The sequence below is a fragment of the Macrobrachium nipponense genome, chromosome 8, assembly GCF_015104395.2.
Source record: "Macrobrachium nipponense isolate FS-2020 chromosome 8, ASM1510439v2, whole genome shotgun sequence".
NCBI classification, from domain to species: Eukaryota; Metazoa; Arthropoda; class Malacostraca; order Decapoda; family Palaemonidae; genus Macrobrachium; species Macrobrachium nipponense.
Window position 1 is genome coordinate 40,357,536 of NC_087203.1, and position 15,790 is coordinate 40,373,325.

The 15,790-nt window shown below is 40.3% G+C and overlaps 1 long non-coding RNA gene across 1 annotated transcript in view; it reads left to right on the forward strand.

The window, feature by feature from the left end:
• LOC135222701 (uncharacterized) overlaps nt 1-15,790 on the forward strand; it is a 347,322-nt gene that overhangs the window by 238,131 nt on the left and 93,401 nt on the right. Inside the window, exon 3 of the long non-coding RNA XR_010316313.1 lies at nt 13,744-13,858. This is a non-coding gene — a long non-coding RNA (uncharacterized LOC135222701). The remainder of the gene's footprint in view (nt 1-13,743; nt 13,859-15,790) is intronic.

A 15,790-nucleotide genomic window follows, 5' to 3' on the forward strand; every position in this document is an offset into this window, starting at 1 on the left:
GAAGTGAGTTCAAACTAGGTCATTGTTAAAAGTTGACTGATGTCTGATATGCATTATATAATTACTGTTGGTTACTATGACGAAGATATAATGATGAAGTACAGGTAACTGTAGTGAGAGCTTTTGCACAATCCACGTAGGCGGTTAGTGTCATCAGTGCACCTTCTGCAGTGCACTGTAGATACTACTTGAGGTTCTTTGCAGCGGCCCATCTGGCCCTAGCTGCAACCCCTTTCACTCCTTTTACTTTATCTCTGTTCAAATTCTCTTTCTTCCATCTTACGTTCCACTCTCTCCTAACAATTGTTTCCTAGTGCAACTCCGAGATTTTCCTCATGTTTCACCTTTCAAACTTTAGTATGGTCAATTTCCGTTTCAGCGCTAAATGACTTCATAGGTTCCAGCGTTTGGCATTTGGCCTAAATTCTACGTTCTATTCTATTATTTTGCTCCATGGCTCATTGGAATGAAGGCTCTTCAGTGATCCCGATGTAAAAGCTACGATGCTAAGAAGGGCGAGCACTTCCCCTCGTGCCAGTCAAGATCAAGATGTAGCTTCAATTCGTCTGGGAAAGCGGAAATGTCACTTTTGGAATCATCTCGTCAGATAGCCACGAGAGACATCTCAGGACGGTTCTTCCAGGGCTATCGCAGGAAGCGGTGTAGTTTTCCAGGTTTCCAGATTTTTCATGTATACATTAATATTCCCGTGTCTGTTTAAAAGAGATATTGTTTGCATGCGTGTGTGATAGTTGTGTGAAATCCTCTAAGTGGGATTTCATTTAGAGCGAAATCCCATTTTTCCAACATACGCCAACGCTTTGGTCAGATGAATTATGTCACAGAGAATAATGATTAGTATTAGACGGATTTATCTGAAATACGACTAGAAGAGTGCGTCCAGCGCCTCAGTGGCGTGATCGGTATGGTCTTGGCCTGCCACCTCGGTGGCCGCGAGTTCGATTCTCGGGCATTCCACTCGAGGGGTGAGAGATGTGTATTTCTGGTGATAGAAGTTTACTCTCGACGTGGTTCGGAAGTCACGTAAAGCTGTTGGTCCCGTTGCTGAATAACCACTGGTTCCTTGCAAACTTAAAAACACCATACAAACAACCAGAGTTCGTACACACTTCAGCAAGACCTGTCATAAACAAATGGAAAACAGGCTGAATACAATTGAACGAGTTACTGATAGCATTTAAGAGTGCATCATATGATCATCCAGAATTTTCCGAAGATTCGTCCTCTGCTTGAGGTCGTTGACTCGTCTCCATCTTGTTTTGTGATATGGATGCGACAAATAGCCGACGCGTGTTGACGACATCATTTTTGCTGTCTTGTTGACGCATCTTAAACTAATAATGTTCGTGCCAAGGTCGAGAGATCGGAAGAGGTCAGCGCATTGCGTGAGACTCTGGAGTTGAAAGAGTCCGTCGTATAGAGGCCATTCACGTTAATACCACCCCAGTTGCCAGTGGCATTTAATATCTAAAGTCCGTGGTGGTTTCCTTTACTATTTAATTAATTATAAGTACTTTTGAGATTTGTCTTTGCGAAATCAGCTTTCGAAGACTTTCTGTTTACTGGCTTAGCATTCCTGTGTAGAGCAACAGCGGTGGTTGTTCGGAAAATCAAAAGTTATTATTCCGTACCAAAGGTAAAAAAAAAAAAAGTTTCGTCGGTGTAAGGGAACGTTTCTTTAGAAGTAATTTTCCAGTCTCATCTTCGATAGAGAGAGAGAGAGAGAGAGAGAGAGAGAGTGTGGGCGGGGGGAGGGGACATAGTATTGCTAATATTGTTTCCTTGGATCTCAAAATTCCCTTCTACATAATACATTAGGTTCATTTTCCATCCATGATTTTACACATACACACACATATAAATATTATATTATTATTAAATATATATATATATATATTATAATATATATATATATATATAATATATATGTAAATATATATATATATATATATATATGTGTGTATATATATATATAATACACACACACACACACACACACACACACACACACACACACAGTGCCATGAAATGCTGCATGACCTATCATTACAAACAATTCACTACTAATACACACACACGCATATATATATATATATATATATATATATATAATCTATATATATATAATATGCGTTGTGTGTGTGTATTAGTAGTGAATTGTTTGTAATGATAGCTGCATGACCTATCATTACAAACAATTCACTACTAATACACACACACGCATATATATAATATATTATATATATATATATATATATATGATATATCTTGCGTTGTGTGTGTTGTATTAGTAGTGAATTGTTTGTAATGATAGGTGCTGCAGGATTTCAGGGGAGTAAGCCTACCAACCACCTTGTTGTTGTTGTTCTTCTTTTTTTTTGGGGTGGGGGTGGACAGGAAAACACTCTGGAAAAGCCTAAAAAGGTCTGAAAAAGGTGTTTTGCGTTGAGTTAGAGATACAAGAATTTTAGGATAGGATATTTATGATTTATTTATTAGAAAGAAATGTAAAAAATAAATAATGTGCGCATCAAACAGCAGACAACAAGTATTTCTAATAAAATATAGCTTATTCATTTTAATTTTCGTTGGTGAAACAACGCACTATTTGACCGTATATTTTAGCATGTGGCCCAAGTAAGCTGGAGGTCGAATCACGCCTTGTTATTTTAGTTTTAAACAACTTTCTTACCTGCCTCTTCAGATTTGAGTTTCATAGCAGTAAAATATTTGCCAAAGAATTAATTGGTCAATACTCTTGACAGGTAGATGTCTCTTTTGCATTTGACTCACATCTTGACTCGAATGAAATAAATTTGTCGTATTTGCCCTGGCATTCAGTTATTAAATAATTTAAATATTTTTCTTTGCTTTGCCTTTCTTATATTTGATCACAGTGTTTGTGGGTGTTTTAAGTTTTATTTTAATTTTTTTTATTTGCTTTCAACCTCTATCAAGTATAATTTAGAGACGAAGGTTTGTACTCTCTCTCTCTCTCTCTCTCTCTCTCTCTCTCTCTCTCTCTCTCTCTCTCTCTCTCTCTCTCTCTGTACTCTGGCGCTTTTGACGGCAATGATGCCTCACTACTGGTGTGTCATCACATTGCCAAATCGTCGCAGAAGAGTTTTGTTTAACCAGCTTACATAGAACGATAGATATAATAAAGATTCTTGTTATTGGTATTTCTATTTTGTCAGGAATATAATTAGTTTAATATCCTGTATGAAGTATGGTTTGCTATTAATTTATACCCCTTGTTTTCATGGCCGTAAAAATGATTTCACAAGACGGTGGTACGAACAGCAATGCTGTATGGTAGGAAACAGCAAGCATGAGAAAAACAGTGGAGAAGAAGATGGATGTGGCAGAAATGAGAATGCTTAGGCGATTGTCTGGGGTGACAAGAGAGGATAGGATCAGAAATGACTACGTAAGGGGGTCGACTAAGGTGGTGGAAGTATCAAAAGAAAGTGCAGGAGGGGAGGCTGAGATGGTATGGTCACCTGTTGAGGAGAGATGAGGACCACGCTGGGAGACATACTATGGGGATGGAGGTTCAAGGAAGAAGAAGAGGGAGACCAAGAAAGAGATGGAAAGACTGTGTGAGAGGAGACTTACATGAGAAGGGAATTGATGAGGCAGAAGCGCAGGATAGAAATAGATGGAAATGGCTCATCCAAAGCGGCGACCCCATATTAAAATGGGAACCAGCTGGGAAGAAGAAAAATGTTGAACTGAAAGTCCGTTCAGTGTAGTTTTAACCAATCTTTCTAAGGGGAGATTTTTGAAATTTTCTCTTCATTCTTGTGAATTTTTGTGAAAAATTGGATGAATTTAGGATATGGCATTACCCTATGACGAGAGCCCGAGAATAAATAAATTACAGATTAGGGCTTCATTCATTCTGTGTGGATGTCATTCATACAGATGAGGAGTCCGTTCATTCTGTGTGGATGTCATTCATACAGATGAGGGGTCCGTTCATTCTGTGTGGATGTCATTCATACAGATGAAGGGTCCGTTCATTCTGTGTGGATGTCATTCATACAGATGAGGGGTCCGTTCATTCTGTATGGATCTCATTAACCAGCAAAGATGACGCTCTCTAAAGCGCCTCGCTTTGACATAATATTCAAAACGGCGAACGTAACGCCTTGAATTAGGCTCATTATCAGGACCATAATACTACCAATACTACTCTGCCACTCTGTCATTGACGGTATCCCCTGGTATCTCGCTTGAATTGGTTTCTGATTTACTTCGGCGATGCCGTGTGGGGATTTGAAAACCCAGGGCTCCAACCCGTAATGATCTCGGCCGTAGGATGATGGTACGAATCACGAAAGGTTGAATCAACACCTGTTTGTGGATGAGGGGAAAATAGGGAGAAGGCGCCGATCCTTCTCCTTCGCTCTCTGATGAAAATTGGTCCAGATTATAAGTTTCGTTAAGTAACGGATGGTGTAAATAACCGACTTTGTCAATTGGACCTTTTCTGTGAAATATACTCAATATTTTCAATCCATGTTCCGTCATGGTCCGGGAACCTTTTCCCTATTTTTGCGACGCCATTTTTAGTAACCATAGACAAATCAATCAATTAATTTCCCCATATTTCTGAACGTAGGTTATACAGTCTCATTGTTATGGATTGGAGAGCTGCTTTCCTTCTTTATTTCCAACGCCTTCTGGGCTATATAGGTACAAGCCTGTGCTTCTTGTAATTTTTCGCCATTCATTTTGAGGTGCTGTTCCAGTAATTTATTTCCGTTCGGATAAACATGACTTGAGACATCTCACCTGGGTGAATGTCCAAAACTAACTCCAGGAAGCAATTTTGAATACTAACGAAGAGATGAAAGGGATAATATGCTTATGAGCAACTACATTTTAGCCATTTTTGATGAGGGTTTTCACTTATCACGCTGATGGGGTTAGGAATCGCTGACGATTTCTTATTTAGTTTTCTTAAAAGAAAACTATTGTGCCGGCTTTGTATGTCCGCCTTCAGATCTTAAAAACTACGGAGGCTAGAGGGCTACAAATTGTTGTGTCGATCATCCACCCTCCAATCATTAAACTTACCAAATTGCAGCCCTCAAACCTCTGTAGTTATTATTTTATTTAAGGTTAAAATTAGCCATGATTGTGCGTCTGGCAACAATATAGGCCAAGCCACTTAGATTCATGGGCCGTGGTTCACACCAAGGTCTATACTCTCTAGACCTTGGCTCATACTGCATTATACTGAGACCACCGAAAGATAGATCTATTTTCGGTGGCCATGATTATACGCTTTGCAGAAAACTCGTTTCTTCGGCGCATCTTTTACTTGTTTTTATTGAGAAAGATCAATTATTGATGATCTCTCCGCCGGAGTGCATGTCCGCGCATTCAAGAAATCCCAAAATAGGTAACAATAATTTCTTCACATTTCTTAGAATTACTCCGTGAGGTCTGTCCATGTTTATTTAGTATCTTTTATCGAAGACATGGAGTTGGTACTAAGCAACAGGGTAGCGATTGTAGTAAGTCTTTCGTGGTAACAGAATTGTTGATGATTTACTGCAGAGAATTCATCTCGGTTCCATTTCTGCTATGTACAGTAAACTTGCAAAGTCGTCCGTTCACTATTCTATATTTAAATTTCTTGGAGAGAGGAGAGAGAGAGAGAGAGAGAGAGAGAGAGAGAGAGAGAAAGAAGAGAGAGGAAGAGGAGAATCTAATTCCCTAATTTTGAATACCGAGGGGAGGATATACTTTTTTTACTTTTAAAAGGGAGAGAGAGAGAGAGAGCGAGGGAGAGAGGAGAGGAGAGAGAGAGAGAGAGAGAGTGAGTCTAATGCTAAATTCTGAGTACGGAGAGGATATACTTTTTTATTTTAAATTTCTTGGAGAGAGAGAGAGAGAGAGAGAAAGAATCTAATCCTAAATTCTAAGTACGGAGAGGATATACTTTTTTACTTTAAATTTCTTGGAGAGAGAGAGAGAGAGAGAGAGAGAGAGAGAGAGAGAGAGAGAGAGAGAGAGAGAGAATCTAATCCCAAATTCTGAATACGCAGAGGATATACTTTTTTACTTTAAATTTCTTGGGGGGGGGCGGAGAGAGAGAGAGAGAATCTAATCTAAATTCTGAGTACGGAGAGGATTACTTTTTTTTTATTTTTTTAAATTTTCTTGAGGAAGAGAGATTGTAAGAGAGAGAGAGCGAGAGAGAGAGAGAGAGAGAGAGAGAGAGAAATCTAATCCCTAAAATTCTGAATACGGAGTAGGATATACTTTTTTTTTTTATTTTAAATTTCTTGGAGGCAGAGAGGAAGAGAGAAATCTAATCTAAATTCTGAATACGGAGAGGATATACTTTTTATTTTAAATTTCTTGAAGAGAGAGAGAGAGAGAGAGAGAGAGAGAGAGAGAGAGAGAGAGAGAGAGAGAGAGAGAGAGAGAGAATCTAATCCCAAATTCTGAATACGCAGAGGATATACTTTTTTACTTTAAATTTCATGAGAGAGAGAGAGAGAGTTTAACTCGAAATTTGTGTCACATGAAAAAGTGTCTCTTATCATACCGAGAAAGTAAGCCTGATATATCTTCGCGCAAATTTAATATTTCTTAATACCGAAAAAAACTGTATAATCTTAAAGGTGAAACTGATTAAGAATTCCACAGTATGTCATAAACAACCATAGGAAAAAAATACGTAGCTGTTAGCTGAAGGCAGAAACATCTATAATTGCCTTTAAGAAAAAAGTTAGAAAGTATTGCATTCAAATAAATTTCAGAGCCTTTAATGATAATAATGATCTGGATTTAAAGGGAAAATTCGGTCGTGGTTGTGTTTGTCACCTAATTCCGTCATGTGTGCGAAAGAGAGAAAAAGAGAGAGAGAAAGAGAGAGAGAAAAAAATAGGAAAATATTTCAGATCAAAAAGCTATAATTTTTTTCCCAACGTGATGTTGTTATTGGTACCAAGTAACTGTCTTTGTTCTGTCACTGCAGAAAAAAAGAAAAATCTAGAGAAATTTGTGCACTTCTTTTCCTACAGGGTGAAAGAAATATTTTATCAGCCAAAAATTTTTTAGAATCCGCTAAAAACGGGAATTCGCAATAGTTCCCATCGAAAAAAAGGGATTAGAATCGACCGCTATTTGGAAAAAATGAATCCAAAGCTACCCCCTGTGAATGGCATCAAAGATTTCGCCTTGAAAAGAATGCGGCAAAATTTCACACAACAAAATATATTATTCCTCGATATTATTGTTGGTGATGTTTTGAATATGATTCAAAATATTTGCGCAGTCGCCGTTTGAAAAGTTCGCGCTTGTTGTGGAAAGGGTTTTACCAACATCACACACAAGCGACTCCCTTTGATAGAGATGCTGATGAACTAGAGTCATGCATTTAATGTGTATAAATAGATTTACGCGAACTCCATAACGATGTATGGCATGTCCGCTTAAGTGGACGAGTATCGATGTCTTGTTTTTATTTTTTTCAGTAAATTTTTTGTTTGCATTTTTATTGCCGATAGTACACAGATGTCAAAACTGGAATCAGCTGATTGCTGTCAACATTACATTTTTATTGCCGATAGTACAATAATGTCAAAACTGGAATTAGCTGATTGCTGTCCACATTACATTTTTATTGCCGATAGTACACAGATGTCAAAACTGGAATCAGCTGATTGCTGTCAACATTACATTTTTATTGCCGATAGTACACAGATGTCAAAACTGGAATCAGCTGATTGCTGTCCACATTACATTTTTATTGCTGATAGTACACAGATGTCAAAACTGGAATCAGCTGATTGCTGTCAACATTACATTTTTATTGCCGATAGTACACGATGTCAAAATTGCTGTCAACATTGTCAGGTGCGCTCCCTGCTATAGTTGCGCATTTCGCCGCATCTGTAAATGTCTCGTTGTCGCTGGTTGCTTGTATGTTCGCATGAATGGTCCGAAGTTGATTGAATGATGACAGAACAATCTTGCAAAATTAAATAGGATTTAATTCAGACTCTTAAAAACTGATTTCGTTCCTTTAACTTTATATAAACCGTACTAATACTGAATTATAATCGTGTGATCCTCGTCTAGAGTATACACATTTATTTAAAGCTAAAGTGCTCCTGCTGAGGATGATAATATAAAATCTCTCTCTCTCTCTCTCTCTCTCTCTCTCTCTCTCTCTCTTGGTATTCAAAAAAACCTTGTTTATTTTTTTAAAACACAAATATATTCCAGATGTGACTATATTAGGACATTTTTTCCCCAATAATGTAGTAAAATCATGGGAACTCCCAACAAGTGATTTTTTTCATGGCAGATCAAATGAATAGCATTTTATAGCTTTTAGGCATAATCTTATTTGTTTTCCTTTGTTATTTCTGAATTTTAGTTGACTTATTACCTCTGTATTTCTTCTTCCATACTGGACTGCCTTCCGTATTGGTCTTGTAGCATTCAGTTTTACCAAGTAGGACTTCAGCCTGGCAAATGATTATAATAATAATACTGACAATCAACATTTAAAACAGGTTGACAAACTCATCAGCTCTGGAATATAAGAGTTATGGCTTTGTTGTCAAATCCGAAACCTACTGAGGGCCGAAGCATGTTATCATGTTGCAGAAATTAAGTACGACCTCATGACCAAGTCGACTAATGTTTATTTGTTCGATTCAAGAGAGGACCCTTAGCACTTTGATCTTGAAGATTGTGCCCTTATGAAGATGAGTTAAGGATCTGGATGTCTGTCTCTCATTTGAAGTTGTTGCAGGTTTCCTGTTCTGTTAAAGGATATTATTATTATTATTATTATTATTATTATTATATTGATTTGGTTTCTTGTAATTTTGAAAGTACTCTACTTCTGTCTTGCAGTGACTATGGTCAAATATTCTTCTTTGAAGTTACTAATATATTTATTTCTTTGAAACAGATCTCATTAGTTTTATATTATTAATTATCGTTACTCCATAACAATATGCGTTTATTTAACTATGTTAGATTTTTCGATTTTTTTTAGAACTAGGAATGATAACAGTCAGGGTGGTGATCATAATGATGAATAGTTTATAATAATAATAATAATAATAATAATAATAATAATAATAATAACATAACAATAATATGAAGGTAGGAGACCCTCTCTCAAACATGTTTTGTTAAAGATGATGGCAGCATCGTGGAATTGATTTTATATATGGTCTTTTCAATTCTTCTTATTATTCTCTTCTCATCAGGGCTGATATTTGCTAATAACTGGCCGATGTTCATATCTCGGTGAAAGAAATGTTTCTAAAAATAATAATTTATTGATATGATAACAAAAGTGGTTAATCAAATCTTAGTCTAAGGGCGTAACGGAATTCCAACGTTTCCAAACCGTATCATCGGTTCATTTTCAAGGGAAAGTGAGCTTGAACTGATGAAATGGGGTCGTTCGGCGGTATTTATTGTGTCCCAGGTGCTCTGTCTGATGGGCGCTGCATTTTCATTGGCTGAACAGAGGATTAAGTCCCTGAGTCAAGCCGTCTTGCAGAGGTGGAAGCTCGCACTGCTCTTCTCGTGCGGACGCTGCAATGGAGACTGGAGCGTAGTATTGGGAAAGGTCATTGCCGATAGACGGGGCACCTGATTGGCCCGTTCGATCGGCTCTATGGTGGCTGGCGGGCGGCGCCCTTCGTGCCACCGTCGGGAGGAGGTGAAGTCTCTTGGGTGGTGTTGAGGCTGGGTCTCTCCTTCCCGATGTGTAGGGCCTCCAAGAGGCGGAGGCGACGGTGGTCTGCTGCCTTATCGATAATTCTGATATTAGGAATAATGTCATTCCTAGTTATCCTGGTATTGTGGACGTTTTTGGCATGATTATGGATGGCGCCTTCCTGAGCGTGGCAGGATATCCTCTTCGAAAATCGCATAGTCGTCATACCAATGTAAGCGCCGGGGCATTCCCGGACAGGGCATTTGTACTGGTAGACAACGTTAGTTTTCTTGAGAGGGTCCTGCAACACGGGGCTGGATTGTTTTTCATAATCAGCCACTGGTCTTCTTGCTCTTGTAGTAAATTATTAGTTTCACTTTTTTCGCAGGGTCCGTGGGGGGAGACGTTCCTTTCTATGATGGTACGAAGGGCTCGCTCGTCCTCTTTGTATTTCTTATGAATACTCCCTTGTAAAAGAGAGTGACGTCTTCAAGGGCGGTGGGACGAGGCTCCTGCTGATACCACTTATCGATGTTTCTGCGAATGCATTTAGTGATGTCCCGGTTGGAATACCCGTTGTTAATTAAACTTGGGCAACACGTTCTAATTCAGTGTGCGTGTCCTTCCACGAAGAGCAGTGTGAGAGAGCTCTCCTGATGAAGGCGCTGATCGCAGTGCGCTTGTATCTCTCTGGACACTCGCTCTCGCCGTTCAGGCACATGCCCAGGTTTTGTGGGTTTCGTTATACACCTGTGTACGAAGCGCTCCTCTTGTTGCCCGACGAGGACGTCAAGGAAGGGGAGGCGACGGTCACGGCAATGTTCGATGGTGAAGTTGAGTCTGCTGTGGTCGTGGAAGGCTTGTCGCAGGCGCTCTATTTCTTCCACCGTGCTGGCGCTGATGAAAGTGTCGTCAATATACCGGACGTACATAGACGGCTTCTCGATGTTGGCGAATACCCGACGTTCCACAGCACCCATGTAGAAGTTCGCGAAAAGTACTCCGAGGGATGAACCCATCGCTACTCCGTCTTTCTGTGTGTCATGTGTCCTCTGTGGGTGGAGAAAGGGGCCTTTTTTGTACAAATTTCAAGGAGTTTTCGGAGGGCATGCTCAGGGATGTTTAATGGGGGCGTGGAGTCGTCTCTATATACACGATCCAGGATTATCTGGATTGTTTTCATCCACGGGACGTTCGTGAGAGGGACTCCACGTCCATCGATGCAATAACTCCTCCGGGGGGTGTCGGGGGGTGTTTTCAGTGCTTCTAAAACTCGGCAGATGTCTTCAAACTGTGGTCATCTGGAACATAAGGAGTCAAAATAGTATTCAACTTCTTCGCAAGCTGGTATGTAGGAGCGGGAATTTGGCTAATAATGGGGCGGTAACGGGTTCCCTGGTTTATGGGTTTTTAACGTTCCCGTATATGTAGCCAAGGTCGTAGTCCCCTACGATCGGCAGCAAGTGAAGGGCATTGGAAGCTGCATTGACAGTCTCAATAATCCTATTAGCCTCACGTTTAATGTCATCTACCGGGTTCTTGGTGATTCTCTGGAATTTGCTGCTGTCTGCCAGTATCTCATCCAACTTGTGGTGGTATTCTTCAGTGCGGATGAGTACAAACGCAGCGGTTTTATCGGCCCGACGGACGGTGACATCCTCTTTCGCTCGGAGTTCTTTGGCAGCTTCCCTCAGGCGCCTGTCGATCACATCACTCTTGTAATCACCGCGTTCCGTGAGGGCCTCGGCCAAGAGGAGGGGCTGCAGGGCGTCCGTAGTACGTATGGTGCCTTGATCTTCATGCTTGTGTATGGTGTCCAGCAGGTACTCGATCAAGGCACATACGTACTACGGACGCCCTGCAGCCCCTCCTCTTGGCCGAGGCCCTCACGGAACGCGGTGATTACAAGAGTGATGTGATCGACAGGCGCCTGAGGAAGAATAGAGCGCCTGCGACAAGCCTTCCACGACCACAGCAGACTCAACTTCACCATCGAACATTGCCGTGACCGTCGCCTCCCCTTCCTTGACGTCCTCGTCGGGCAACAAGAGGAGCGCTTCGTAACACAGGTGTATACGAAACCCACAAACCTGGGCATGTGCCTGAACGGCGAGAGCGAGTGTCCAGAGAGATACAAGCGCACTGCGATCAGCGCCTTCATCAGGAGAGCTCTCTCACACTGCTCTTCGTGGAAGGACACGCACACTGAATTAGAACGTGTTGCCCAAGTTTTAATTAACAACGGGTATTCCAACCGGGACATCACTAAATGCATTCGCAGAAACATCGATAAGTGGTATCAGCAGGAGCCTCGTCCCACCGCCCTTGAAGACGTCACTCTCTTTTACAAGGGAGTATTTCATAAGAAATACAAAGAGGACGAGCGAGCCCTTCGTACCATCATAGAAAGGAACGTCTCCCCCACGGACCCTGCGAAAAAAGTGAAACTAATAATTTACTACAAGAGCAAGAAGACCAGTGGCCTGATTATGAAAAACAATCCAGCCCCCGTGTTGCAGGACCCTCTCAAGAAAACTAACGTTGTCTACCAGTACAAATGCCCTGTCCGGGAATGCCCCGGCGCTTACATTGGTATGACGACTATGCGATTTTCGAAGAGGATATCCTGCCACGCTCAGGAAGGCGCCATCCATAATCATGCCAAAACTGTCCACAATACCAGGATAACTAGGAATGACATTATTCCTAATATCAGAATTATCGATAAGGCAGCAGACCACCGTCGCCTCCGCCTCTTGGAGGCCCTACACATCGGGAAGGAGAGACCCAGCCTCAACACCACCCAAGAGACTTCACTCCTCCCGACGGTGGCACGAAGGGCGCCGCCCGCCAGCACCATAGAGCCGATCGAACGGGCCAATCAGGTGCCCCCGTCTATCGGCAATGACCTTCCCAATACTACGCTCCCAGTCTCCATGCAGCGTCCGCACGAGAAGAGCAGTGCGAGCTTCCACCTCTGCAAGACGGCTTGACTCAGGGACTTAATCCTCTGTTCAGCCAATGAAAATGCAGCGCCCATCAGACAGAGCACCTGGGACACAATAAATACCGCCGAACGACCCCATTTCATCAGTTCAAGCTCACCTTTCCTTGAAAAATGAACCGATGATACGGTTTGGAAACGTTGGAATTCCGTTACGCCCTTAGACTAAGATTTGTTAACCACTTTTGTTATCATATCATAAATTATTATTATTTTTAGAAAACATTTCTTTCACCGAGATATGAACATCGGCCAGCTATTAGCAAATATCAGCCCTGATGAGAAGAGAATAATAAGAAGATTGAAAAGACCATATATAAAATCAATTCACTGATGCTGCCATCATCTTTAACAAATAATATAATAATAATATATCCTTTATTTCAGCTCAGGGCCATATACATGGAATATACAAAATACAGACAGTAACATACACAATCTAGATACATGAGACAACATGATAAAAAAAATGAATAAACGGCACTTATCCACACAATAGCTCAGGTAGCGTAAAAGATAGTAATCATAATACTGGTAATATTAGTAATGATATTGGTGAGAAAAAAAATGCATTGAGAGTAAGTTATATGAATATAGATAAATCTAGCAGAATTTTATCACGTACGCATTTCGTAAGATAAGGTTCTAGCAAATGCTAAATTGACTCTCCATTTTATGATTTGCAAATGTCTCTTGTACCCTCAATAATTTCTCTCTCTCTCTCTCTCTCTCTCTCTCTCTCTCTCTCTCTCTCTCTCTCTGTGTGTGTTTTAGTGTTTATGACCGTTTACCTGTGCCGCAAGATTGCCTGGAGAGGCTTAAAAAAAAGAAGAAAAAAAAAAAAGACTTGGGAAATTCAAGTTTTTTTTTTTTTTTTTCTCCTTCTTGTGAAGTGTTCCACGTACATATGCGTTACATTAAATGCTTGTACTTATTTTACAGTTGCTTTACTTTCTGCCATATATCTTCCGTAGCATCAATATAATTTGTAGTGGTTGTTTTTCAGGTCCTTGCGACAGAGTTGTGAAAACCTTTGACGTTTTGTAACCGGATCCATATTTTGGAGTAAGAAGCCATGAATATTCCCGAGACGCCCAGCTAGACGGCAGACCAACAGTGAGGTAGAGTCTCAACAATTTCTTTGTTTTTGGTATAATTGCCAACGTTACTTTTTTCCAAAAAGAATGCCCAACTCTCATTAAAGTTGTATTTACCGAAAATGAATGCCCAACTCTCATTAAAGTTGTATTTACCGAAAATGAATGCCCAACTCTCATTAAAGTTGTATTTACCGAAAATAAATGCCCAACTCTCATTCAAGTTGTATTTACCGAAAATGAATGCCCAACTCTCATTCAAGTTGTATTTACCGAAAATGAATGCCCAACTCTCATTCAAGTTGTATTTACCGAAAATAAATGCCCAACTCTCATTTAATTTGTATTTAGACATTTTTATTTTTTTTATATTTAATTCTCGAATTCCAATTAAAAAAGAAAGCAGGCTGATGTGAAAATGCCCTTTGGACTCCATCGAACGATTTACTTTATTCTCCTTAGCACTTGGCCAGGATCGATCGCGCGCGGCTTTCTGAGTTGGCATCTGCCTCTGCCTCCGTGAAAACAGTCCTAATGAAAATTGCGGGTCTCGTCTCCTTGTGTCTCGGAAATATGCCGTCAGTCTCGACGCGTCAACGCCCACCCCGCATAGAGATGGTTATGTTCTCCCTTCATCTCATTACGGCGTTTGTTTCGAGGGTTCGTAGAAAGGTGAAGGACACGGCGCGGATGGAACGTCGTGCTGTAGATGAACATGATGTGGGGAGGTTTCGGCTTAGTTCCAGGTTGATGACATTTTTGGATTCTTCTAGATAATACTAATAATAATACGAGTATAACCAACCTGAAGGAGTGATAAAAAACGATCAGGCAAAGATCCTCTGCGACTATGGTATCAGAACAGATAACGTGATACGTGTAAATAGACCAGACGTGACGTTGATTGTCAAAATCAAGAAGTATCACTCATTGATGTCGCAATATCATGGGACACCAGAGTTGAAGAGAAAGAAAAGAAAAAATGGAAAAGTATCAAGACCTGAAAATAGAAATAAGAAGGATATGGGATATGCCAGTGGAAATTGTACCCATAATCATAGGAGCTATAGGCACGATCCCAAGATCCCTGTAAAGGAATCTGGAAACACTAGAGGCTGAAGTACCTCCAGGACTCATGCAGAAGAGTGTGATCCTAATAAGAAGAGTGTTGGACTCCTAAGGAGGCAGGATGCAACCCGGAACCCCACACTATGAATACCCAGTCGAATTGGAGGACTGTGATAGAAAAAAAAAACAATAATAGTAATTGAAAAAGAAACCCACAAAATAACTGTGTATAACGTGTTTATGTATAAGTATTTACATTTTATTTTACTCCACACTCGAGTACTTTCAGGCCCTATCTGTGGCCCATGTTCAAGAGATGATGATAATAATAATTGTATGGTGGAAACAGACCTTCTTTCAAACATGTTTTGTTGAAAATAATGGCAGAATTTACAGAATTAATTTTATGCCAAAATTCTCTCTATTCTTCTAGTGACTCGTTTTTCTGGCACACTGATATTCCTAAGGAGAATTGAGAGAATTTTGTGTAAAATCAATTCTGTAAATTCTGCCATTATTTTCAATGATAATAATGATAATAATAAGAATTATTATTATTATTTTTTTTTTTTTTGCTCTATCATAGTCCTCCAATTCGACTGGGTAGTATTTATAGTGTGGGGCTCCGGGTTGCATCCTGCCTTCTTAGTAGTCCATCACTTTTCTTGCTAGGTGCGCCGTTTCTAGGATCACTCTCTTCTGCATGAGTCCTGGAGCTACTTCAGCCTCTAGTTTTTCTAGATTCTTTTTCAGGGATCTTGGGATCGTGCCTAGTGTTCTTATGATTATGGGTACAATTTCCACTGGCATATCCCATATCCTTCTTATTTCTATTTTCAGGTCTTGATACTTATCTATTTTTTCCCTCTCTTTCTCTTCAACTCTGGT